Consider the following 26,684-nt stretch of genomic DNA (forward strand, 5'->3'; position numbering starts at 1 on the left):
ATTACATTTCACACGGCAAACAAAACTCAGGTATCATTGAGGATGGCTGATGAGTGCTATGTAGGATATGTTACCCCTCATATGTCATTAATTGTTGGTTACGACTTCATGACGACGTGTGGACTACAGAAATGTCTGACATGTGTATATGTTTTGTACGTACTGTGTTTGAGACACTGTGCCTTAATTCCACACACAAAATGTTTGGTACCCATCAATTTGACTCATTACAATTACCTATGTTACTTGTGTTGCTGTGGTCTACCTGCCCTGGCTGCATGTGTTCATTTTCAGATGTGCATTCCACAGAAGTGTCCAGTTCAAGTGTGTGGGCATGTGTACCCTGTGTCTGGATTGGGCTCCATGGTGTCACAGTTTCGGGCGGGTCTAGTCAGGACTCTGTTAGGGGCACCCCTTGAGTTTACAGAGTATCTCGCAAGGAGGTAGTGTACCAAAGCAGAAGAGCAGCTAAAGGCATAAAAGGGGAAAGGACAGCTATGGTAAGGCAGAGAAAACAGAAAAGTGAAGGCAGAGCAACCTTAGTGTGAACAAATATGGAACGGGTCAGTAATGGACAAACACACTGGGATTATCACTAAGGTTGTACACAGGGAAGCGCTTAGAACTTCCCACAGCAACAGGGAACATCAATGCCTCTGTGCAGATTACTCTTACAGATAGTCACCACATAAGCCACATAGAAAGGAGGCAGCAGAAGTGATTCTGTGTCTGCCCCCTTAGGGCACAAACATGGATTGTACTTACACATATGAGACTAGCCCTTGTGGGTCCAGCTCGAGACACAGTGGCAATTCCTGGAAAACAGCCATAGCACACTGTCACTGTTAGGGACTAAAGACTACATGCAACACTAGACAAAGGATGGGGATTGGATTTGCCTCCTGGAAACCAGGTGCCAACCCAAATACAAAGGAAAACACTTCTACATAGGTGAGGACGGATAGTACACTTACCAGACACAATAACCCCAGAGGAAACAGAAACAGAAGGAACAAACTAGGAGGCAAAGCCATGAACAGGGAACAAGCACAGGCTGATGCAAAGGAAGGAAAAGGTCAGGGAAACAGAAAGCAGGCTCTTGCTGAACCAAACAGGAACAAGGCTGAGATACAAGGAGCAGACTCTGCCTGGAACAAGCACGAACAGGACTCGGAAAACAGAGAGCAGGTTCAGGCTGAATCAGGGCTGTATCACAATCCAGCAAGGGGTCTGGAACACAAAGGAATCGTACTCCAATGCACGATGAGGAGCTTCAGGGAATGGCAGCTTATAAGTAGTTCCAGGAGGCAGCAAGGCCAGGGCAGAGTCACATGGCTGGGCTGCACAGGAGAGGTCACAGGTGCATGCAGCTTCAGTTTCTCACAAGTCCTGGAGGAGAGAATCCAGTATAAAGGTACAACCAGAGTTTTCCCATAGGAAGCAATGGACAGAATATTACAGGTCTTACCGACTACCAGGCAGTGCATTATGGGACCTGAAGTCCATGGATGCTAATGTAGTTCTTCTATGGCATGCCATGTGAAAAAGGGAAGCAAACATGAGTCAGAAAGGGACTCTGGGTGAGTGTTAATGATGATTCCCAGGGTACAGAGAGTATGTTTACAGCGCCTCCTAGAGATGGTAGCGCAGAGACGTAACTCATGGCAGTGGCAGGACTGATTTCCAGAGATCCACTGTGCAGGGCATGTGTTGCGAACATTGCTTGTCATACCTGGGACACTCATGCTATCCATTTTCACAAATGATGCCCTCCTTGTCACACAAGCTCCTTGCAGGAATTGCAAGGGTCACACTTACTGATGTCAGGGGTCTGTTCATACATTCCTGTTTCCACTAATATTTCACATCCACTGCCTCGTGTATGGGACCCTTACTTACCTTATAATTGGAGATGTCATAGTTGTGTGTCATGTGCTACAGTAGACCATGTTGGCAACGTGGATGTGAGTCATATGCTGTGGTCCATGGATTTGGTCCTTCATATGTGAAATTCAAGAGATGAGTATTTTTTTATATGTGTGTGATGTGTGCTGTACAATCACACGCATCACATGTGATGTTGCATCACAAGTCAGATTTGTCTTTGTATCATGCTCCCTGAGGTAATACGCACATTCCTAAGGAACATGTGATAGAGAATGAAGAAACTAGAGCAGGATTGTGTGAACAATTATGTTTTTTATTTACATATCTTAACAAGGTGTGTAGAGTGACTAGTAAGTGAAAAGGTTTTGTACAATTATCTGTCTGTGGCACATTTCTGCAGCTGTGTTCTGCTGTTCCCCCTCATTTTCCCTGCCACCATCCTCCTCCTCCACAGGCAGTTCTTGGTCTGGGTCATATAAAGGGATGTTCTTCCTCACACAAATATTGTGCAGGATAGCACAGGTCAGTATAATTTTACACACAATGTATGCAGCATATAGAAGGCTGCCTCCTTTGATGTCCAGGCACCTGATTCTAGACTTCAGGTCCTTTCCACAATGGTGCGTGTCCTCCGATGTGCCTCATTATAGGCATGCTCTGCTGCTGTGCTTGGCCTGGGGAATGGGGTCATGATCTATGGCTGGATCCCGTAACCCAGATCTGCTGCAAAAGAAAATAGGGGTGAGTATTTTGTTAGTGCTTGAAACAGGAATATCATGTAGCATCGCAATTGATATCTTGTGTCATCTGTGACTCATATGTGTTTGTGGTATTGTGTGAGATCCTGGGCTTCTGTGAGGTTTTATCTGCAGTGCGTTGTTTGACATGACAACTTGTGTTTGGCTCATTGACCTGGGATCTATGATTTGTTTCCGAACTGTTGGTCAGAATATATGTACCATGCATTGTTTAGTGTCCAACATGTTTTAGTGTGCTTTCACTGGAGGGGAGATGATACTTCCACACACAAAATGGATTCAGATGTGGTGGTAGCATGGTGCATTACATGGCCTGGACATCCCATCCATGTAGACATATGTCATTGCAGATTAAATGCGACAGTGAGGCTCTTTGATTTTGATAGGTGACAATGGACAACACATCTCCATAAATTGGCAGCACTGAGGTGTTCAGCACTGACCAGGCACAAATGTCCCATGTGTGACTTGCTTCTAGGCAAGCCTTTGTTGTTCCCTCTGCCAGTAGCTCATGTGAAACTGTGCACCAACACTACTGAACTTCCTCCAGGAAACCTGGCAAACTGGCTTGTGGAGGTGGATGTATCTGTGCCTCCATCTCTCTGTACATATGCTATTTTGATGGACAATTGGCTCTTTCAGTGTGTGCAGCAGTGTGCACTTTGCATTAGTGCCACATCAAGTGGTGTTCATAGCACAGTCCACTTCCTTATTGCAACCTGGAAACAGCAGCCCAGGATTGGTGTATGATGTTGGGACTGCCTCAGTATTTCCGTGTCTCCTACATGTGAGTCAGCATCATCATGCTATGTGTCTCATGGTGTTAGACCTGCTGCATCACACATTGCACACCCCTTCCACGCAACACACTGTTTGGGAGGGTGGCTGATTGACTATTTTGCTTAATGTATTTGTAAATGGTTTATTTTCCAAGTTGTACTTCCAGTGCAGGCCATGTCATTGTCTCTGTGGGCTTTGACATTGGTCCCTTGTTGCTCTAGAGTGGCAGCTAATGTTTGTGGCAGCTCTCATTTGTCCAGAGGTGTGTATTTCATTGTGTCAGGGTGTACAACATAACTACCATTGTCACACCTCAGTGTCAGCCTGCCCACGTGTCAATGTAGTGGTGTATGTTTTGTGTGTCCTACAGGGTTGTTGTGCTGTGTGTATATTGCTAGGTTTATTGACTTACCGACAAGACGGCCATTGCCACATTGTCCATTCTGGAAGTGCTGATTGATCCTGCTGCGGAGGAATATGAATGAATCATGGACACTCCCAGGATACTTGGCCAAGATGTTTGTGAACAATCCCTGGTGGCCAACTATCGCCTGCACATTGATGAAATGCATGTGCTTTCTGTTCCTAAATAGGTTCTCTGTTGCTGCATGTGGGACGATCCGGACATGGGTGCAGTCAATTGCACCGAGCACATGCGGGAAAACATGGATTTGACAGAATCCCTGTTTTATCTCCTGCTGCTTCTGCTGGGTGTTGGGGAAGCAGGGAGTGAGGGAGATTATGGCATCTAACACCTTGAACAGGAATGATGGGAATGAGGGCTGTGATACCCCAGTGACCAGCGCACCCATTGTCTGGAAGGAGACACTTGCCAGCATATGCAGTACAGCTAGCAGCTTGGTCACCGGTGGTATGTTGAGTGGTGTCTGCAGGTTAGCTGTTAGTTGTGGCTCAATATTGCGCAGCAGCTGCTGTTTGGCTTGCCAGTTGAGTCGATACTTCCGGATGATGTCCTGTTCCCTGAGGCCATAGAGGGTTGTCCTGTTCCTGAAAAGTCTCTCTTGCCTTCTGCGTTGCCTTTGTGGGCTTCGTTGGGGTGGTGGTGGCTTCTGTCATTGGTCCTGTGCTCGGCGTTGTCTTGCAAGCGGCATCATTAGGACCTCCATGTTGTCCTGTTGGTCTGTAATGTTGTTGGTATGTGTTTTCCTTAAGTAGTGGTGTGTTTGCCTCATTTTAACGCGTTCCCTGACCGAGCCGTTACATTTTGATGCAAACCAGGTTTAGCGTAATTTTTCTGGTCCGCCCCCGTGCGTCATTTTTGCTGGTGGATAAATAGGGCGCTAGGGTGTTTGAGTCATTTTTGGGATGGGAACGCCTACCTTGCATGTCATTGACGCAAGACGGTTTCACGCATCCTTAAAATGACTGTAACTCCATATTTTTGATGCTAGACTGGTCTAGCTTCAAAATAGAAATATGGAATTAGAATAGGTTTGCACTAGATTTGCGTAAAACAAAATGATGAAAATCCAGTGCAAACAGAGTATAAATATGAGTCTTAGGGCCATATGTACTAAAGCATTTTCCCATAGACACAGAATGGGTAAAATCCTTTGGTACATCTGGCCCTTAGTGATTCCCATTGGGGTCGCAAAAACCTACCTCATCAATATTCATGAGGTAGGTCACAATTTGTGACCCCATTGGGAATGACCGCACTCACAGGGATGATGGCAGCAGACCATCATGTCTGGGACTGCTTTTAAATAAAGCAGTTTATTTTTAAATGCAGCCCATTTTCGTTAAAGAAAATGGGATGCATGTCAAACAAAAAAATTAAATTTTTTCTTTTCATTTTTTCAGAGTAGGCAGTGGTCTGTGGGACCACTACCTGCTCTAAAGAAATATTCATGCTTCTAATCACAAAGGGGAAGGGGTTCCTGGGGACCCCTTCCTGTTTGCGAATGGGTTACCACCAACTTGAAGTTAGTGGTAACTGTGAATGTTTTGTGACTGTATTCAAGGTTGCAAAACATTCCTACATGCCAGTGTGATTCGGTTTTAGGAAGGGGCGCCATATCCACGCCCCTTCTTAATACCGAATTGTAAAAGCAAAATGTGATTTGGTAAGCAAGTTATAGAGTCGCATTTTGCTTTGGTACATAAAAAAAGAATTTTTTGACTGTTTTCCAGTTGCGACCAGAAAATGCTTTGTACATCTGGCTCGAGGTGTTTGGTAAGTCCTCTGTAAATGTTCCAGAGACTACCAAAAACTTGAAATGGGGTTATATTAGAGAAAACACTAATGCTGTAACAGTGACCAATAGGACCAGAGGTGGAATATAAAAGTGTTGATATGATTTAAGATCACATGCCAAGGATAGAGTGACAGCAAGCAAAGTGGACTTACAGGCACTGGTGGTAGTCGTAGTACCAATAGTGAACTTCCATCATTTTCCTCCCAAAACAATGAAAGAAATGATTGCCACAACTTTCTATCAAGAATCAATCACAGGTATCAGCAATATTGATACTTCAGCCTCAGTGCTCAGCACACAGAGAGACTTTAATACGCATAGGGCGTACTTATTCTGTTTGTGCCATGGTGCCCCTTTAAATAGGTGCACTGTGTGCAAAGAGAGAAAGTGTGTCAGTTACAGAGAAAACACCACCATCAGGGCATCCAGGAACTCCTGCTGGCCTGGGGGCAGCACATTCAAGTGAAAAATGATTGGCTGCTTCAAAGCCTTTTTGTGTTTCACTGTGCAAGCCATCTGCACTTTGAGTAGGGATTAGAGATCTCTTTTCAGGCGAGTGCAGTGAGAGACTGCACCCACCTGCAAAGGGATGTCCATGGAACCCCCTCCATCAGGCAGTGCACTAACATTGTGCCACCTTTTTGTGGGGCACTTTCAGTGCAGCTCCTTAGAGCTTCTGTGTGCCTGTGTCCATAATATGTGCGGGTACAGAGGCAAAGAGTTTCCCTAATTTTCATGGGGCCACACCCACATGCAAATGAGGGAATGTCCTCTGGAGATAGTGCTGGTGCCATACATTCACCTGCATTATTTCAAAGCTTTACATATACAGTATACCTAGAGACTCTCCACCCCATAGTCAGTTTTTGACCCTACTTTGAAAGAAGTACAATACAGTCATCATTACTATAGCTACCATTACATATAATGGCATCATATGTATTAAAAATAAGTAATCTTCGTTTTATTTACAATGTGATCATGAAACATCTTTCTCAACAACATGTACCACATGATATCCTTTGAAAGCAAAAAGGTTGACATTGGTGCAAAGAAAGCCCAAGCTACAATAATTAAAATATGTATGTGTTATTATATGCAGGCAGGAGACACACAATGGCAAATATATAGCTATATGAAGTAGTTCCATACAGCCACTGGGTTTTCTAAATGGTAACATGATTACTTTCAGCCCATTTTAGAAGAGGGAAGGTAGCCTGTCAGCCAGGGTTGCGGAGAACATAAGAGGAACAGACATCACACGGTTCCTCTGTAGGTACAAAATGTTAAGTGGTTGGCAGCCATCAGCTTTGATGGCTGTTTACCAAACTTTATGTTTTTTTTAAAGTAAACTTCCAAAACGGGAGTTTGTTTTTTAAAACAAATAACAAATAGCCCCCTATGCCCAGGGAGTTTTTTTTCCCTGGATAGGGGTCATTATATTATTTTTCTGTGAATGCCAGGTTTTCCCTGGTAGTGATAGACAGAAAAAAACATCAGACTGTTCTCTCTAAATAGGGCTGGGGTCTGATGGTTTTTCTCTGATGGGCCATCAGAATAATCCTTCTGAAAGTAGAGCTAGCATGGGCACTGCCATCAGAAAACTGAGGTCTGCCTGACTCAGCACTGAGCAGGAGTACTGAGGATAATCCAGACAGGGTACTTCATCACATTTGTGACAGAGTATCCTGTCTACCAAACTCTAAATTGGGCCCATTGTCTCCAACCAAATCCATCCACACAAAGTCATGCCATTGAGACACAGGAGAAGAAGCATGGGACGGCACTAAATATAGATTTTTCCCAGCATTAATGACCAGAAAGTCTGGATTTTTGATAAAGACACAAACATTATTGCAGTCTCCTTTATTGCCACCACTTTCAGCAGCCCCTTTAAAGAACTTAGAACACTAACAGAAAGTTCCACCACAATAAAAGGGCAGAACCCCAAGATAGCATCCTTCTTTGCGGATTATAGCAACATATCATAGAGCACATATATATTAAAGACATTCTCAATACTAATGAACATTAAACAAAGTCTGTAAATAGCCAAGTCATATTCCAGATCCAAAAGAATTTCAATTCTCCAAATGAACCATTGATATCCACTGACATAAGTTGAATATGATGTCTCCATCCGTTTCTTTCATTGTTGTGCACAAGCTAAAAGATAACACAATAACAATTAACGTAAGGTTGGGAACATGGGAAGGATAATATTAGTCTCCGTGACTTTAATAAAATTCCGATTTTCTGTTCATCAATGTTGGTGGAAATCTACAATTTATGGCAAAAACGAAGGTGAACATTATTGCAAGTTTAAAGCTTTTTTAACAAACAACAAGCTGCATTCTCAACAAGCTTGAAATAAAATCTACAAAAAATCACATCATTTGACCAATCCGCACACGTCAAAAAGTATTGTAATGCACACCCCAGCATAAAAGCTTTTGAAGCAGAAGCACCCCTCACTGAACGAGCTTCAAATAAACTGACATCCACAACAGAATTTTTTATTACCTTTTTCACCCATCTAGCAAGAGTTGGAGAGTATACAGCTTTATGTGGTTGCCTAAAAAAAATAAGCAACTGTTTCACAGTTACAGATCATACCTGTAACATTCTCCTCTCATACTCTTTGACAGAACGTACCATGCACAGATTTTCATGCTTATCCAAACACGGATAAAATATTGACACAATTTTTTTTTGTTTTTTTGGCTGAATAAAAACACACCCTTTCTGGTGAGAAACTCCTGCTTGAAACATCAAGGGCCTGAACATCTGAAATCCTCCTAAATGAAATCAAACCCAATAAAATTGCTAAATTCTGAGATAACACTTTCAAACTCAAAAAGTTATTAGCATCTAATTGTCAGTGAGGCCGGATCCTCTGGGTTTGCGCCGGTTCCCAATATGTCCACCTCTTGGCAACTCCAAACTCTACTAGCTATCATCGCACAGAGTTAAAGAATGGCCAAGCGGGGGATGGGGTTTAGATTGGGAACAGCGGGGAAAGAGACCTGTGGAAGCAAGAGTTAAGAACACAATAGCAAGATCATTCACATTAATCTTTATGAACTTTGTTTTAATTCTTTATGCTCTAATAACATGAGAGATCAAGAACGTTTCAATAACGTGACCTTTTTATAATCATATACTCTGAACATTGAACTCTCTCAAGTTAATCCTCAGAATAGCAATTACACCACAACAAGAGTCAATGAGTACATTTGGTCCCAAATAATGAACTGCTTTAGGATTCATGAATGATACTGTAGAATAGGCAAACTGACTAAACTTGTTTTGTCTAGAAAGATCACACTCTGTTTGATCTAAGTTTCAAGATTCAATTGCCCAGAAATTATTGCGCACCTTATTGCCAGACTGCGTATCAAGACTCAAGTACCTAGAATGATCGCATGCTCTGTCGATCTGAACTGCAAGGGTTAATTGCCAAGTATGAATCGCGCACACTGTTGCCGATTCAACCATCAAGATTCAAATGCCTCGAAATGATCGCGCACTCTGCCGATCTGAACTGCAAGAGTTAATTGCCAAGAATGAATCCCGCACACTGTTGCCGATTCAACCATCAAGATTCAAATGCCTCGAAATGATTGCGTACTCTGCCGATCCGAACTGCAAGGGTTAATTGCCAAGAACGAATCGCACACACTGTTGCCGATTCAACCATTAAGATTCAAATGCCTGAAAAATGATCGCACACTCTGCCGATCCGAACTGCAAGGGTTAATTGCCAAGAACGAATCGCGCACACTGTTGCCGATTCAACCATCAAGATTCGAATGCCTCGAAATGATCGCGCACTCTGCCGATCCGAACTGCAAGGGTTAATTGGCGAGAACGAATCGCGCACACTGTTGCCGATTCAACCATCAAGATTCAAATGCCTCGAAATGATCGATCACTCTGCCGATCCGAACTGCAAGGGATAATTGCCGAGAATGAATCGCGCACACTGTTACTGATTCAACCATCAAGATTCAAATGCCTTGAAATGATTTCGCACTCTTCCGATCCGAACTGCAAGGGTTAATTGCCAAGAATGAATCATGCACGCTGTTGCCGATTCAACCATTAAGATTCAAATGGCTCGAAATGATCGCGCACTCTGCCGATCAGAACTGCAAGGGTTAAGTGCCAAGAATAAATTGCGCACACTGTAAGTCACAAAGCCAAGGACTCAAATGTTTCTATAAACTGAGTCGGGGGGCCTACCCTGACCTCCGTCTTACCGCCCTGCTTGAAGATCAGCAAGATAATGAGGACATGGCCAGGAAATGTCCAAGTAGGCCTCCGGAAGAGGAGCCCAGGAAAATGAGGTTGCTCTGCACCGGGACCTCTGAATAGTGAGCACATGGGGCTGTGCTGGGTTCCTTAAATAGACCCTAACCCCGCCCACATGCCACACCCAGCCAGGCTGCAGGAAAGGCTTGAAAATGAACAATACATTACAAAAAGCATTAATGACATTTCAAGATAAATACCTGCAATGCAAAAAGTTAATATGCAATATCAACACATAACGCATGAATTATTACATTGCATAAGGTTTGTCATTTTGCATTATGTTGCCCGTAGAGTGTGCACTGTCCTGGTGTTGACACAAATTCTTCCAGATAATTCAGGACTTTAGTAACATCCCAAAATGAATTATATCTAGAAACCAGTGGTTTCGCAATCCTTATCCTTATCATTGATCTCTGCACCAAAACATCATGTCCTACTGTAAAGCCATTTAACAAAACATGCCCTGCAACAATTGTTGATCTATGTACATTAATCGTCCAGTAAGGAAATCTCAACATGCTTTGCTTTCAATCGCTCAAGTACTCAATAATTCAAAGGACCTGGAAACATAGCATAAATTGTTGAAGACAACAGAACTACCACTCGTGCCAACATTCTCAATAAAATATTTTCTTAGCTCAATATCTTTTGTATTTATTTCCTTATCCTCTTCAGTTTTTCCCTCAGTAATTTCAATTGCACTTCTACTGTGTTCACCATAAACCCTAAGAATGGAATTTCCTGACTCAGAAAAAGACACAACTTCTGTCTGTCCATCAACATTCTCAATTAATTTTTTTCTAAACTCAATACCTTTCCTATTTCTTTCCTTATCCTCTTCAGTTTTTCCAGTGGTAATTTCAATTGCACTTCTACTGTGTTCACCATAACCCCTAAAATCTGAATTTCCTGATCCAGAACTAGACACGACTTCTGTCTGTTCACCACAAAACCTAGATCTTCCAGCAAGGGAACTGCCATGTTTTTGTATTGTTCTAGCTTTAGTCTCTCCTAATGCATTAACAATATGTTGACGAGACAAATTATTAGACATAACCACATTCCTTTAAAAATGCTGCTACCTTTGTGAAACACCATGGGGCAGAAGACAGACCAAATGGTAGGCATATCCTCCCAGCCCACCTGAACTGTACAAAGCTCTAGTTGGGGTTCCCAAATCAGAATTGTCAAATAAGCATCTTTCAAATCCAACCAGGTCAACAAATTCCATCTGCTGTACATCTCTTAAGAAATGCAAGCCTTTCATCTTGAAATGATGGTACTGCATCCAATCGTTCAGGTCTCTCAGGTTGATCACTGTCCTTTACCAAAACCTGTCCTTTTTCTCTGCCAGAAAAATATTGCTTACAGAGCCCTCTAATTTTTCTCTTACTTTCGCAATTGCTCCCTTTACTAACAATTCCTGAACCTCCTTGCTTATCATTTCTGATGGTTATGTACTGAACCTTATCACTTTTGGGATACAATACTGAACTGGTTCTTTTATAACGTCTATGTAATAAACTTGCACCGTCACTAGTACCCAAGGATCCCCTGTAACCTGAGTCCAGTTGCTGTAAAACTGAGCAAGTCTGCCACACAATTTGAATGGGATAACAATAGGGTCTGGTCTTACCTGATTACCGGTCACAACAGTCTCCACAATTTCCTCTATCTCTTGGTCTCTGTTTCTGGGGAGAGAATTCCCCTGTTCAGCATAAGGTCTGATATTGCTATCTAAAGTGAGAATGGAGCACACACGGAAATTATTCATGCATTATCGGTTGTGTTCATGGATCCTGAAAAAATATTAGAGAACTGAAACAACAAACATGATGTGATCAGATGTGGTATCAATAATATGTGATAATTTCAGAGAATGCATTATTCAATTAACAAATTTAATACACATAATACAAATATAACATAATTTCATGAAGAGAAGCATAGAAAACATAACAAAGCTAAAGTAGTACAAAACAGAACTAATGTTACATAAACTGTTAACAGTATTCTTACACAAATTGCATGATTAGATCAAAAACAAAACAGTTCATCTCTAAAGCACTCATAGTCAATAGAAACAGATTCAATCAATCAATAATGTAGGTGGAATTTATCCACTATGATGACTTGAAGCGGAAAGGTTTCTTCTCATCCAATGAGAGAATTGATTGTAAGGTTCAACCAGATTCAGCCGACACGTGTTTCGTCCTACAAAGGACTTTATCAAGGCTTTTCTTTTTATATTTTTTATGTTATATTCAAGCTCTGATTCCCCAATTTCCTGCAAAGCCATGACAATTCTGTGCTTAATAATCTCCAATAAAATAGTTAGAACTTGGATAGGTGTTTGAAGTTACAGAACAACCTATATTTACTAAGAGTTGGTCATAGGTCCAAAGTGTATGGTATCTATATATCTAGTTCACCATAGTCCCACCGAGTGGTTTGTCCTTCAGTACCGGCATCAAACAGAGGTCTGCCATTGATTGGGCCTGAAAGCTTGTGAAAACAAAGCTCTTGTGATGATTTGACCATTGCAGGGGAACTGACCTATTCTTCGACTGTCCCCACAAAAAACATGTCTATCAAATAAGTTCTTGATCTGAAGTTGAGATTTTTGCAAAGAATTAGATGCCCCTACATGTTTGGACATTTGCTTAATAAAGTAATCTACAAACAATAACCCATTTGCAGACTTCCCTGCTTTGTTATTGGCTAATTCCACTAATTTTGGGTCAATTTTTATCAAAATACTTTTCCTACGTTCCTTAGAGATACAGTATTCACATTTCCAGCAGGCAAATCACCTCTGAAACCATTCTCTCAATTCTTCAACATCCACTATAATCTTACCAATCTACACATTATCAGCCATATCAAAATTCCTTGTTAATAGCCCTGTCAGATCCAACAACCTGTCCTGATACATTCTTAGGTGGTCATTACAACCCTGGCGGACGGTGCTAAAGCTGCGGTAATACCGCAAACAGGCCGGCGGACAAAAAAATGTAATTACGACCCTGGCGGAAACCGCCAACAAAGACAGCCACTTTAACACATCGCCCGCCAGGGCGGTACAGACAAACAGCGCGGCGGTCACCGCCAACAGACAGGCGGAAGACAATGTACCGCCCACACTATCACAACACACTAATCCGCCACCTTTTCCGGGGTGGATTCACCGTGGATAAAAACACGGAGGAAACAGCTTTTGCAATGGGAAAACGCTCACCTCAACACATCCCACGAGGACTCCATGGACCCGGAACTACAAATCTTACCTTCCCTTGCATTCCTGCTCATCTACGACCAACAGCGACATAGGCGCAGAACATACCGGTGAGTACTGCACCTACGACACGGGGGAGGCAAAAGTTACGGGGACACCAACCAAACACCCCCACCCTCGCATATTACAACATACACACCAATGCAGTCACAAAAATCACAGTAACAACCCACAACCCCCCCGGATGAATGCAATGACAAAGCGAATAGCGCCCAAACTTTGTATTTAGCCAATATACAACTCATTAAAAAATATACGGATATATATCACCAAATCTGTCAAAAATATATATACAAAACAAGAAGTAGTGCAGATATGTACACAACAATGTCCGTGCACCAACAGTCCAAAAATGCATGGGCGACGCCCACAATAGATACCTGACCAAAATCTGAGAGAACACTGCCGGGGCATCAGATAGAAACACTACAGGCACCTCAGGGGGAAGGGAAGGGGGGGTACCTCAGCCACATGAATGCGAAGCCAGATCCACGACGGGGCTCCATGCCCATTGATGTATCCTGGGGAGTTTAAAGCCACATTGTCTCAAGTGTCTACAGTGGGTGGGTTGCCCACTGTGCCATCCTGGGGAGTGCAAAGCCACAGTCTCTCAAGTCTCTACAGTGGGTGGATTGCCCACTGCCATATCCTGGGGAGTGCAAAGTCACAGTCTCTCAGGTAGATGCAGGTCTCCACTGGTTCTGGAGGGGGACTGGTGCCCAGACTGGATGAGTCTCCCCGTGGAAGTACCTGTCCTGTCACTGTCCCAGCTGCTCATGGGAGAACGATGCCTGATGTGCCAGACTATTCATACCCACACGGTCTTTGCCCTGTTCAGCGGTCTTGACCATGGCGGTCTTGGCCTAGTTCAGCGGTGCTTTGCCATGGCTGCCTATGGACTGTTCAGCGGTGCTTTGCCATTGCGGTCTTTGCCCTGTTCAGCGGTCTTCACCATGGCGGTCTTGGCCTTGTTCAGCGGTGCTTTGCCATGGCAGTCTTTGGCCTGTTCAGCGGTGCTTTGCCATGGCGGTCTTTGCCCTGTTCAGCGGTCTTCACCATGGCGGTCTTGGCCTTGTTCAGCGGTGCTTTGCCATGGCAGTCTTTGGCCTGTTCAGCGGTGCTTTGCCATGGCGGTCTTTGCCCTGTTCAGCGGTCTTCACCATGGCGGTCTTGGCCGTGTTCAGCGGTGCTTTGCCATGGCTGCCTATGGACTGTTCAGCGGTGCTTTGCCATGGCTGCCTATGGACTGTTCAGCAGTGCTTTGCCATGGCGGTCTTTGCCCTGTTCAGCGGTCTTCACCATGGCGGTCTTGGCCTTGTTCAGCGGTGCTTTGCCATGGCAGTCTTTGGCCTGTTCAGCGGTGCTTTGCCATGGCGGTCTTTGCCCTGTTCAGCGGTCTTCACCATGGCGGACTTGGCCGTGTTCAGCGGTGCTTTGCCATGGCTGCCTATGGACTGTTCAGCGGTGCTTTGCCATGGCTGCCTATGGACTGTTCAGCAGTGCTTTGCCATGGCGGTCTTTGCCCTGTTCAGCGGTCTTCACCATGGCGGTCTTGGCCTTGTTCAGCAGTGCTTTGCCATGGCTGCCTATGGACTGTTCAGCGGTGCTTTGCCGTAGCTGCCTATGGACTGTTCAGTGGTGCTTTGCCATGGCGGTCTTTGCCCTGTTCAGCGGTCTTCACCATGGCGGTCTTGGCCTTGTTCAGCGGTGCTTTGCCATGGCTGCCTATGGACTGTTCAGCTGTGCTTTGCCATGGCTGCCTATGGACTGTTCAGCGGTAGCCTAAGATGGCGGTTCAGATACTGACATTGGTGTGTGGCATGACGTTCCATCATTGCCCAGCGGGGCTGTGAGATTCTGGACCCTCCTGGGCTGTGACTCCGGCGGTTGCGGTGGTCTCCTGACCAGTAACGATACTTGAGCCCTCCTGGGCTATGACTCTGGCGGTGGTCTCCTGACCAGTAACGATACTTGAGCCCTCCTGGGCTATGACTCTGGCGGTGGTCTCCTGACCAGTAACGATACTTGAGCCCTCCGGGGCTATGACTCTGGCGGTGGTCTCCTGACCAGTAACGATACTTGAGCGCTCCTGGGCTATGACTCTGGCGGTGGTCTCCTGACCAGTAACGATACTTGAGCCCTCCGGGGCTATGACTCTGGCGGTGGTCTCCTGACCAGTAACGATACTTGAGCCCTCCGGGGCTATGACTCTGGCGGTGGTCTCCTGACCAGTAACGATACTTGAGCCCTCCGGGGCTATGACTCTGGCGGTGGTCTCCTGACCAGTAACGATACTTGAGCCCTCCTGGGCTATGACTCTGGTGGTGGTCTCCTGACCAGTAACGAGGGTGTCTTGACACGGTCCCGTCGTCCAATCTCCAATTTCGGAGCCTTCACAGGGTTGGGCTGACAGTGCCTTGGTTCCGGGTCCTACTGCCTGCCCTGGTGAACGGGGCACTCCAAAAACCTGGAACATGCACCACTGGTACTGGAGGCATTTTGGCTGAGGCGCTACGACGGGACTGATGAATTTGAGGGTGGGGGTGGGGGCAAAAAGGTCAATTTGACATAGGGACAGTTTCTGACGTACACTGGGATGGGTAGTTGGAGGGGCTCTGGGAGTGGAGGAAGAGGAGGTGGTTGTAGGAGGTGTCACTTTAGGTGTTTTGGGTGCAGGTGCAGGTACTGGAGGCTGTCGTGAGGTGGATGGATGTTGGGTGAGTGATTGTCGACGTTTGTGTACTTTGGGAGGGGGCGTCACAGACACACTGGGAGAGGACACAGGGGAAGTGTATATGGCAGTGGAGGTGGTGACTGCAGGTGAGCAGCTTGTGGTGCTGGGTGTCCTGGTGCGAGTCCTAGTGCCTGTAGATGTGGTGCATGCAGGTGTGTGTGTAGACGAGACTGGGAGGGAGGAGGGAGAAGAGGAGGAGGGGGACACAGTGGAGACAGTGGATGTTGCTGTGTCTGTATGGGTCTGATGCTTGTGTGAGTGCTTGTGGTGAGTGTGGTGACTATGTTTGCTTGAGCTACTTTTGGGTGTTGACTTGTGTGCATGCTGGTCTGTAGGTGTGCTTGGGATGGGCTGGGGTACACTGGATTGGGTCTGGGTGGAGGAAGTTGGAGGGGGGAGTCTGGACACAGGGACAATGGCTGCCATCAGTGCTGAGGCCAGAGATTGCAGGGTTCGCTGAAGGACAGCCTGACCAGAATGAATGCCTTCCAGGAATGCATTACCGTGTTTCAACTCTCGTTCTACACCCTGGATGGCATTCACAATGGTAGACTGCCCAACAGGTCAATGGCCTCCTCACTGAGGGCAGCAGGGGTGACAGGGGCAGGGCCTGAGGTGCCTGGGGCGAAGGTGATGCCCACCCTCCTGGGTGAGTGGGCACGGGGTGAACATTGAGGGGCTGCTGGGAGGGCGGTGCTGGTAGGGGAGGTGGCGGCTGTACCTGTAGAAGTGGGGCCACAGATGGTGCCGCCACCACAGGGGAGCTCCCTTCGGGGGACGAGGCCATGACGCTGTTTGGTAATCCTGTGGCCGACGTGAAGCTCCCCTCGCCCTCCGTCCCACTGGTGAAATCAGAGTCTGTGGTGTGGCCCTCCATGCCATGTGGGATGCAGCTCCCTCGTGCTCCGGTGCCACTGTACCTCCGCCTGATGATGTTGATGTACAGAATGACAGGGAGAGCAGAAAAAGGGTGGAGACAGAAGACAGAGAGTTTTAGTGCATGGCATACCGCTACCGTTGGCGGACAAGACAAACGCAGCAGCCCCCTGCATTACGCCGTGCTCCTGCCCTCTGCACATGCAATTCCTGGGAAATGGCCTACATGGCAATGGTAGACATCTGCCCACATGGATGGCAAAGGGGCAACTATACATCAATTTGCCTTTTTTTGGAGTTGGGGTAGAGTGCCACATGACCTACATAACAGAGGGGCCTTGCCTACCTAACTCGCCCTGGCCTAGGGACACCCACAGCCCACCACCCCCACCCAGACAGCTCCACAGCACGCAAAGTCCATTGCATGAGGTTGAACTCACCCCCTTGTGTCTGCTGTGATGTCCTTAAGCGCCCATCCAACTCCGGGTAGGCCACCACCAGGATCCGGAACATCAGGGAGGTCATGGTGCGAAGGGCACCCCTCCCACGTTGGGAGGCCATCCCCAGCTGAGCCTCCGCCGTCTTCTTGCTGCAGCGGCAAATGTCCTCCCATCTCTTACGGCAGTGGGTGCCCCGTCTCTGGTGGGCCCCCAGGGTCCGGACCTCCTTGGCGATGGCATGCCAAATGTCCCTCTTCTGGTGGGCGCTGACCTACATGACATGCATAAGGAAAGAGGAACAGTCATTACCTACTGCACCGTCGTTGTAATTGGCCGCCTCCCAACTCTATCCCTGTGGCCCATTCATCCCCATGCATGACTGTTCTATTTACTCTGCCCCCTTCCCTCATCCACCCAGCCCTCTCCACCCAGGCCTAGCCCATACAACGTGCTCCCTGTGTACTAACCTGTTGGTCTGGAGGACCGTAGAGTAGAGTGTACTGGGGGAGGACCCCATCCACAAGTTTCTCCAACTCCTGTGCAGTGAAGGCAGGGGCCCTTTCCCCAGACGCAGCAGCCATCGTCGCTTCCAGACCGAGGTCACAGCAGTACTAGCAATGTAGGTCCTCTCCTGTCGAAGGTCAGGTATCTAGTGATTGAAGAGATAGAAAATGGTGGTGACGTCCGCGGCGGTGACGTCCGCGGCGGTGCGCATCATCACCGCCAGCGCACCTGTTCATTGGCTCCTGGGACCCATAGGGTCCAATGTTAACCAATGCAGCATTGCGCCGCGCTCTACGACCGCCTACCGCGACGGTGTGCAACGCCAGCGCAGCTACCCCACAATTCCATTGTCCCATTTTAGAGGTCAGGCAGCTGCCATTTCAGGGTCCCACATGGCTTAATTTACTATTGCGTCACACATACCGAGGCCTACACTCAAAACTTTTCCCGGATGGGTTAATTGTCTGGTGTAGTCTTGTGTATGACTGTGGGTACATACCGGGAGGAATGCTGACAGTTTTTTCGCTGTTGTCCTTCTCAGGCACCGTCAGTTGGGACATATTGGAAGATGGCGGAATCCGCCGGTGTACCGACCGCTGGTGGACCTGTTGACAATGGAAGAGCGACATGTCATCGTGACCTACCGGTTTGACCGTGCCACAATCCGGGAACTATGTACCCAGTTGGAGTCTGACCTGATGTCACCAATCCGCCATCCGACTGGAATCCCCCCTGACGTGCAGGTGCTGTCAGTGCTCCATTTCTTAGCAAGTGGGTCTTTTCAGACAACAGTGGCCATGGCATCAGGGATGTCCCAGCTTATGTTTTCCAACGTCTGGTCCAGAGTGTTGGGTGCCCTGCTGAAACACGTAAGGAGATACATCATTTTCCCTGAGGTGGCGGATTTGCCTACAGTGAAAGGTGACTTCTATGTCCTTGGACATATCCCCAACGTCATAGGTGCCATTGATGGGACCCATGTAGCTCTGGTCCCCCCCGCAGGAATGAACAGGTGTACAGGAACCGGAAGAGTTATCATTCGATGAATGTCCAGATTGTCTGTTTGGCAGACCAGTACATCTCCCAGGTAAATGCTATGTTCCCTGGCTCAGTGCATGACGCCTACATCCTGCGGAATAGCAGCATCCCTGATATGATGGGTGAACTCCAGAGGCATCGTGTATGGCTATTGGGGGACTCTGGTTACCCCAACCTGTCCTGGCTACTGACCCCAGTGAGGAATCCCAGGACCAGGGCAGAGGAACGCTACAATGAGGCCCATGGGCAGACTAGGAGGGTAATCGAGCGGACCTTCGGCCTCCTGAAGGCCAGGTTCAGGTGCCTCCATATGACAGGTGGGTCCCTATTGTACTCACTGAAGAAGGTGTGCGACATCATCATCGCCTGCTCCATGCTCCATAACTTGGCATTGCGACGCCAGGTGCCTTTTCTGCAGGAGGATGATCCAGATGACGGTGTTGTTGCAGCGGGGGAGCCTGGTGGGCCTGTGGACAGTGATGAGGATGAAGCTGATGAAGATGAAACCGACAACAGGGAGTCAGTCATACAGCAATATTTTCAATGAGACACAGGTGAGTACAATTTCATGTTTCACATTATATTACATCTCACACGTCTACCTCTATCCTGTACCTACATTTCACTCCCTATTTGTTAACTGAGTTGTCCCCTTCCATTTCAGTTTCACTAATGTGTTGACCTACGTGTCAACAGCTTGCACCCTTGAAAGGCTTGTGATGTGTGACATAGGTATGTTGACCTTCCAATGGCTAACCTTTTTTAACACTGTAATTGACAATACAAAGTTCACAATCATTGACTGACTCCAATATTATTGAGGTTTCAAGGGTGTTTCTTGAAGTGCATAAAAATGTAGGGGGGTTGTGAAATGGGGAGAGGTCATGGTGGAATAATGTCCATGGCAGAGTCCAGTCTATTAGTCTCACAGGTACATTGCACATCTGGCCATTGGAAGTGGAGCTGGGGCAGTTCCAATCTGGACAGGGTAACAAAGTGGGACAGTGGGGGGACAATCAAGGTAGTCTTATTGCCTGGCGGAGGTCTTGCCATCTTGCTGTGTCCTGTTCCTGGATCTCAGGGCCCGCTTGCGTGGTAGTTGTCCGTCTGCAGGGGGTGGGGTGCTGGTGTGGTGGTCCAGTGGCCGGGTCTCCTGTCCACTAGCGCCGGCGGAGGTGGTGGGCAGTTCGTCGTCCTGGCTAGTGTCAGGGGCCCCTTGGAGTGCCACGGTGTCCCTCAAAGTCTTTTGAATGTCCGTCAGCACCCCTACGATGGTGCCCAGGGCGGAGCCGATGGTCCTGAGCTCCTCCCTGAACCCCAAGTACTGCTCCTCCTGCAGGCGCAGGGTCTCCTGCAACTTGTCCAGGACCGTTGCCATCGTCTCCTGGGAGTGGTGGTATGCTCCCATGATGGAGGATAGGGCCTCGTGGAGAGTGGGTTCCCTTGGCCTGTCCTCCCTCTGTCGCACATCAGCCCTCCCAGTTCCCCTGTGTTCCTTTGCCTCCATCCCCTGGACCGTGTGCCCACTACCACTGACCCCAGGTCCCTGTTGTTGTTGGGGTGGTGGGTTAGCCTGGTGCCCTGTAGTGATGGACACACCGCTGATTGACCTGTCCTGGGTAGGGAGGTATGGGTCCGCTGGGTGGGTGCTTTGCTGGTGTTCCCAGAGGGTGGCAGTTCGGTGTTGGGCTGTGGCTGGGCAAGGGGAACCGACTGTCCTGAGGCCCACGATGGTCCGGGCTGGTCATCAAGATCCAGTAGGGCAGAGCTGCTGTCGTCACTGTGGGCCTCTTCTGGGGGTGGAGTGGTGTTGTCTGGACCCTCTGGTGTGGTGACGGTCCTTCGGGTTCCTGCAGGGGTATGAGAACATGATTATTGCATGCGTGTGTTTCATGGTGTGCTATGGATGGGTGTGCGTGAACCCCAGTGCAGGCATTCCTGTGTGGGGGCTTCTGTGGTGATGGTTGGGGGGTGTTGTGGGTCTGTGCAGTGGGCATGCTTTAGTGATGGGTGTCCATGCTTAGTTGTGTCATGCAGGTCTTGGGGTTGGGATGGGTGGTTGATGTTATTGGTAGATTAGTGAGGAGTTAGGGTGATAGGGGAGGGTGTGAGGGTTGGGATGTGTTATAGCATGCAGGTAGGGTGGGGGATATGATAGTGAAGATTAGACTTACCAGTGTCCGTTCCTCCGACGACTCCTCCGAGGCCCTCAGGATGCAAGATGGACAAGACTTGCTCCTCCCATGTAGTTAGTTGTGGGGGAGGAGGTGGGGGTCCGCCGCCAGTCCGCTGTACCGCGATGTGGTGCCTGGATACCGTTGAACGCACCTTCCCCAGTAGGTCATTTCACCTCTTCCTGATGTCCTCCCTATTTCTTGGGTGCTGTCCCACAGCGTTGACCCTGTCGACTATTCTTTGCCATAGCTCCATCTTCCTGGCTATGGATGTGTACTGTACCTGTGCGCTAAATAGCTGTGGCTCTACCCTGATGATTTCCTCCACCATGACCCTGAGCTCCTCCTCGGAGAAGCGGGGGTGTCTTTGGCGTGACATGGGGTGTGTGTGTGATGTGTGGGGTGGTGTATGTGTTGATGAGTGTGGTGGGTGTAGTGGTATGTGGTGTTTTGTGCGTGGATGTTGTGTGGGTGATGGTGTAGTGTGCCTCTGTGTGATGGTGTTATCTATTCTGTGCTGTCTCTCTCTGGCCTTCGTCTCAAATTTGTGGTCATAGGGGTTTGTGGGTGATGTGAGTGTGTGTTTTATATTGTATTGGATGTGTGGGAGTGGTGTTTGTATGTGTATCAGGTGTGTGTATTTTGAATTGTCCTATGTGGCGGTGTTTTGGAGAGGTGTGTGTATTTTGAGCGCAGCGGTGTGTACCGTCAATGGAATACCGTGGTTGAAAGACCGCCGCGTGGATTCGTGGGTCGTAATAGCATGGGCGTGTTTCTGTTGGCGTGGAGGTGGAGGATTTGTTTCCGCATATTTATCGCTGACCTTTGGTGTGGCGGACTTGTGTGGATGTCTGAATTTCGGCGGATTCCGTGATGTGTGTCATAATAGCTGTGGCGGTCTCCCGCCGCCGCCGCGGTGTATTGGCGGTCTTCGGCACGGCGGTAAGCGCCTTTTACCACCAATGTTGTAATGAGGGCCTTAGTCCTTTATGCAGCACCTTCCTGGGATCTCATCCCCATTTGCCTATCAATGCTAGACTTTTAGCAGCAAGATCTGGTTTCATTATCACCTTATTAACCAGGTTAGGCCTAGGACATTCAGATCTGAACCACAATCAGCAGTGCACTTTGTAGGGCCATATTTACAAGGCCACGTAAAGCCATCCTGTCTGGCTCTTCGTGGCCCTGTAAATATGAACTGAGTCAAAGTGGTGCAAATTTCTGTGTTGACTCACCCTGCTGTAGGAAGGAGTGCCATGGGTGTGACGGTGGTTGTTCCCACATAACACCCATGGCATTTGACACATTCCTCAGATTTACAAGGTTTTGTAAACCTCAGAATGCGTCAAAAGCCTATGCCTCTCCAGGGGAGGTGTAAGGGAGTCACACAACTAGGAGAAATACCTTTATTTCACCTTGTTTTTTTCTTTTTCTATGTGTGCTACAACCTGCAGCAATCATAGGAAAAGGAAAACTTCTCTTGTGGTTGTTTTTTTGCGAGAAGGTGTCCCTTCCTCCCAAAAAATAAAAACACCCACTCAACACAGGCACCCTTGTAGCATGGTGCAGGAGTGCCTGCACTGGCTCATGGCAGCCCATTGTGCGCTTTTTTTTTGAAGCAGGGCAGAGTTGCACAAAGGCTTGCGACACTGCCCTGCATCAAATGTTTACAAATAATATGGTCCATAGTTAAGGAAACTTGGAGTAGGGCTTAGGAGTAGGGATTAGGAAAGTAAAAGTAATAGGTCAACTCGAATTGAGTTTATCATACTAGGCAAACTGAATTAGAAAAGTTCATTGTTACTGTGTTTGCCTCTGCTTGTCAAAATATTATTTAGGAGATAAACTGTACCACTAATCTTTTTATATTATCTCCTTCTTTTCCTACCTCAGCACTCAGGGGAAGAAAAGAGCAACATTGGTGGAGGGTCCAGGAGGAGACCAGGGTGCCAGGGCCACCACCAGTGCGGATGCTGACAGATCTGTTGGCTCCAGTAAGTCTTCCTGTTACATTATTATTATTTAATAAATGTTCATCTCTCCTCATTTTGAATGTTTTTTATTTTAGTTTGACTGTGCTGGTCTACCTTTTTTGTACTTATTTTTGTTCTATATAAACTTTGTTAAATACATTCTGGTTACCCCTGCAATTTATCTTTTTTTCATGTTTCTGTGCCTGACTTCCTCCTGTCTCTACTAGCTTTCTCATGCTTGTATACCAAGCTTAGCATTCCCTTCTCCCCTTATATAAGGGGGAATGGTACTTAATACTTAGAGGGCAGAATTTTAGGACAGGTACTCTACTGACAACATTGCATGCCCAAGTCAGCTTTTCTATGCATGTTTGTGAAGGTTTTCTTTGTCTTGCTCATGCCCATTGCATTTCCCAATGAAGACCTCACCATAGGTTCTCCTAGATTGATCAAAGTATTTCACCCTTTATTGTACTTCAGTGACGTAGTTCTGCCCCACCATTGCAAAACATTTGTAGTTGATTTGTCTACCTGGCTTTTCTAACAACCGACAACATTCCTAAAGTAAATGATAGAAGAAGATAAAACTGTAATGCTCTACTGTGGTTGTATTTTGTTGGAACTAAAACATTTTTTCCAGCTGCACGGGCCACCAGTGCAGGGGCTAGCACCAATGCGCTGGATGCAGCAGCAGTTGGAGGGGGAGAACCAGCGGCATTGGGGACGGCTGCTTGTAAGGCATAATGCTGTTGCTCATTGACAATTACTAATATACCCACTGCAAGGGAATGGCTTGTGAAGTCTCTGGTTTAGCAGCTACAGCAGGGGTTGAGTTCTTAATGGCCTTGTTTCTTCGCAAATCAGCAGACAAAAGCTCCTAATGAACAGACACTACAAATGATGTCTTGATGGAAAAGCAGACGAAGGATGGGTGGCTAAAAGAAAGAATGGGTGAAATGGTATTAAAGGGAAAGGATGTATGGGTGAAAGGAAAAGATGCTTAGGTGAGTGATAGGAGATGCATTAACGGGTGAAAGGATGGATGAAAGGGGTGAAAGGGGTGAAAGGAGTGAAAAGGATGACGATGAATGAGTGAGGAAGGGGTAGATGGTGACAAATGACACATGGTTAAATGGATGGATAAGTGAAATCAGGGTGTTTGAAAGAGTGGATACTGGAAAGGTGAGTGATGTGTATGGATGTACATGTGCATAAATATGGATGGCCAGATAGGAATAGTGAAAGACTGGATGAGATAGTGTATTGCTTAAATGGTGGTATCAAAGGGTGAATAGAATAGATGAATGAAAAGACAAATGTATAATTGTTTGGATTAAGAAATAAGGAAGCTGTTATGGAAAGTGATGTGTCTACTGTTCACCTACGCTTGGTCTGCATGATTATCAAGGTGGGGGTATTTTAATTTTCTATCTTCTTCCTTAACTCACTGTAGTTGAAGCAAGGCAGATATGCATCCTCCCACCCATCATCATACATCCCTCCCCATTACTTAGTCACCAATGCTACTATGATATAACTGCAGCACGGTTCAATACGGCAGTACAAATGTGTGTTCTGTACAATATGCATCTGCTTCAGTTAATGCAGCATTTACAAAGTTGTCAATGATTGCAAACTTTAAAGTTGTATTTCTCTTCCTTCTCAGTGCCCACATAGTCACATCCTAGTACTTCAGTCATTAATTTCTTTCCAAAGTTCTCTCCCTGTCACCCAAAATAAATTAAAAAACTCCTTGCGTGTGTCACATTTATGTATTATTGATTAATATTTCATGGCTTTCATAACTGATTCGTGCCAGTTCAAATGTTAGCCTTTTGACATTTGTCAATTACATTGAGGCATGTGTCGGTAACAAATGGCCCTGTGACTCAGCCATATCAAATTCCAATGGCCCTAGGGGATCAGCAATTTACTGCTACTGTTCCCCTCTACTTTTTAAACAATTATTTGCTCAGACTACAGTTTGCAAATTGTCACTTTCCTTTTTCTTTCTTGCTATAGCCACTCCTGGTAGACATCATCCAACTCGCCAGGAGATTGCAGCCTGGCTGCGGCGGCAGAGGCTAGAGGGCATCCAAAATGAACATTGACTGCCCTTCAGGAGGAAGTGGATGAGGCCCAGGCAGCAGTGGCCTCTGGCGCCAGCCCTAGCTCATCCAACTGGACACCAACAGCATCACGATCACAGCCACCAGCTGGTATCAGACCGTCCTTGTTCCACCACTGCTGCCCACCTCTAACGCTGTGTCCTCCAACACTTTGCGTGCTTAGACATCCAGATGGTACACATGGAGGCAACCCTTGAAGATCTCCGAACCTGTGTTGAGAACGCCCTCTTCTGACTCTTTAAAAAAAAAAATGTTTTGGTAGGAGTGACACTTGTTGTGGGTGGAGAGGGTGGGGAGGGAGTTGTGACAGGGTTTTTTCAAGAACATTGCTTATTTCCTATTGGACTCTTCGTTGGAATTTTTGGGGACAGGGTTACTTAATTAGGGAGAGGAATGGGCCCATTGTGGCTGGAAAGGAGGGGTTTTTCTATTTGTTTAACTTAAAGGGGTAATTCCTTTTGCTCGATTTATGCCTCAAATATTTATTTTGGTGTTTTAGTTTGCACTGCCTGTTTTTTAAATCTGTTAAAAAAGTGTATCTCATTTACATTTTTTCATACCCTTGCTCTATTGCCCTCTGCAGCTATATTGACCCAGCTATATTGACCACTAGGGGATGATTGGCATTGCCTATTTTGCCTTCAAAAACCTATATATACATAGACAACTAAGAAAACAGCTTCTTTAGTGGGAGTTAATTACTAACTAAAGAAGTTAACTTCTCTTACCTGAATTGATGAGTATTCTTACTGCTGGGTTTTTCCCAAGATGGCATCTTAAGGGGATGGTAGGTAGTAGTAGTGGCAGGCTAACATATTAACAGAAAAGACAGAGGTGCCACTCCCACCTATACAAACTCCAACTGCAGGATTAATCAAAGGGTTATCCATCACTGTCAACTGGATTGAAAGAAAACAGAGAGTTAGTCGGTCATAATAGATAATAAGTTTAGGAAGGGGGGCCAAAGAGGATGACATCGCCCAGTATGTCGGCTCCCTTTTGTGCCGGATTCTAGTGGAGGACCTGGACAAGGAGGTACGAATGGACAGAGTACACAGAGTGGGACCACCGAGACCGGACCATGTACCTGCCTGCCGATATCTTGGTATGTGTCCACAATTTCCCATTTAAGGAGTGTATGCTAGTGAGGAAGCAACACCCACTGAGGTTTTGGGGCGACTCGCTGCTCCACTATCAAGACCTGGCACCAATTACTCTACAAAAGAGGACAGACTTTTGACCGATCACCTCAGATCTCAGGGACAAAGGGGTTTCCTACTCATGGGGCCACCCCATCCGCCTGGTCTTTCGATGGGAGGGCAAGCTTCACCAACTGCGTTCCCTGAAGGAGGCCTGTCTTTTGCTGCAGTTGGAGATGCCTTCGGAGGACCACCCACATTCACTGAGACCTAATCGCAGGTGCCGGAAGCACAATCCCTGGCAGTCCCATTGAAGGAATGCCAAACCAGACCCAGAGACAATGGCTTCAGAGCGAAGTGAGTTCTTGGAGTCCCTTACCGGGGACTCAGCAACAGCCGATAGGGGGGGGGGAGAGTGAGG

Source organism: Pleurodeles waltl, chromosome 11, assembly GCF_031143425.1.
Source record: "Pleurodeles waltl isolate 20211129_DDA chromosome 11, aPleWal1.hap1.20221129, whole genome shotgun sequence".
NCBI lineage: Eukaryota > Metazoa > Chordata > Amphibia > Caudata > Salamandridae > Pleurodeles > Pleurodeles waltl.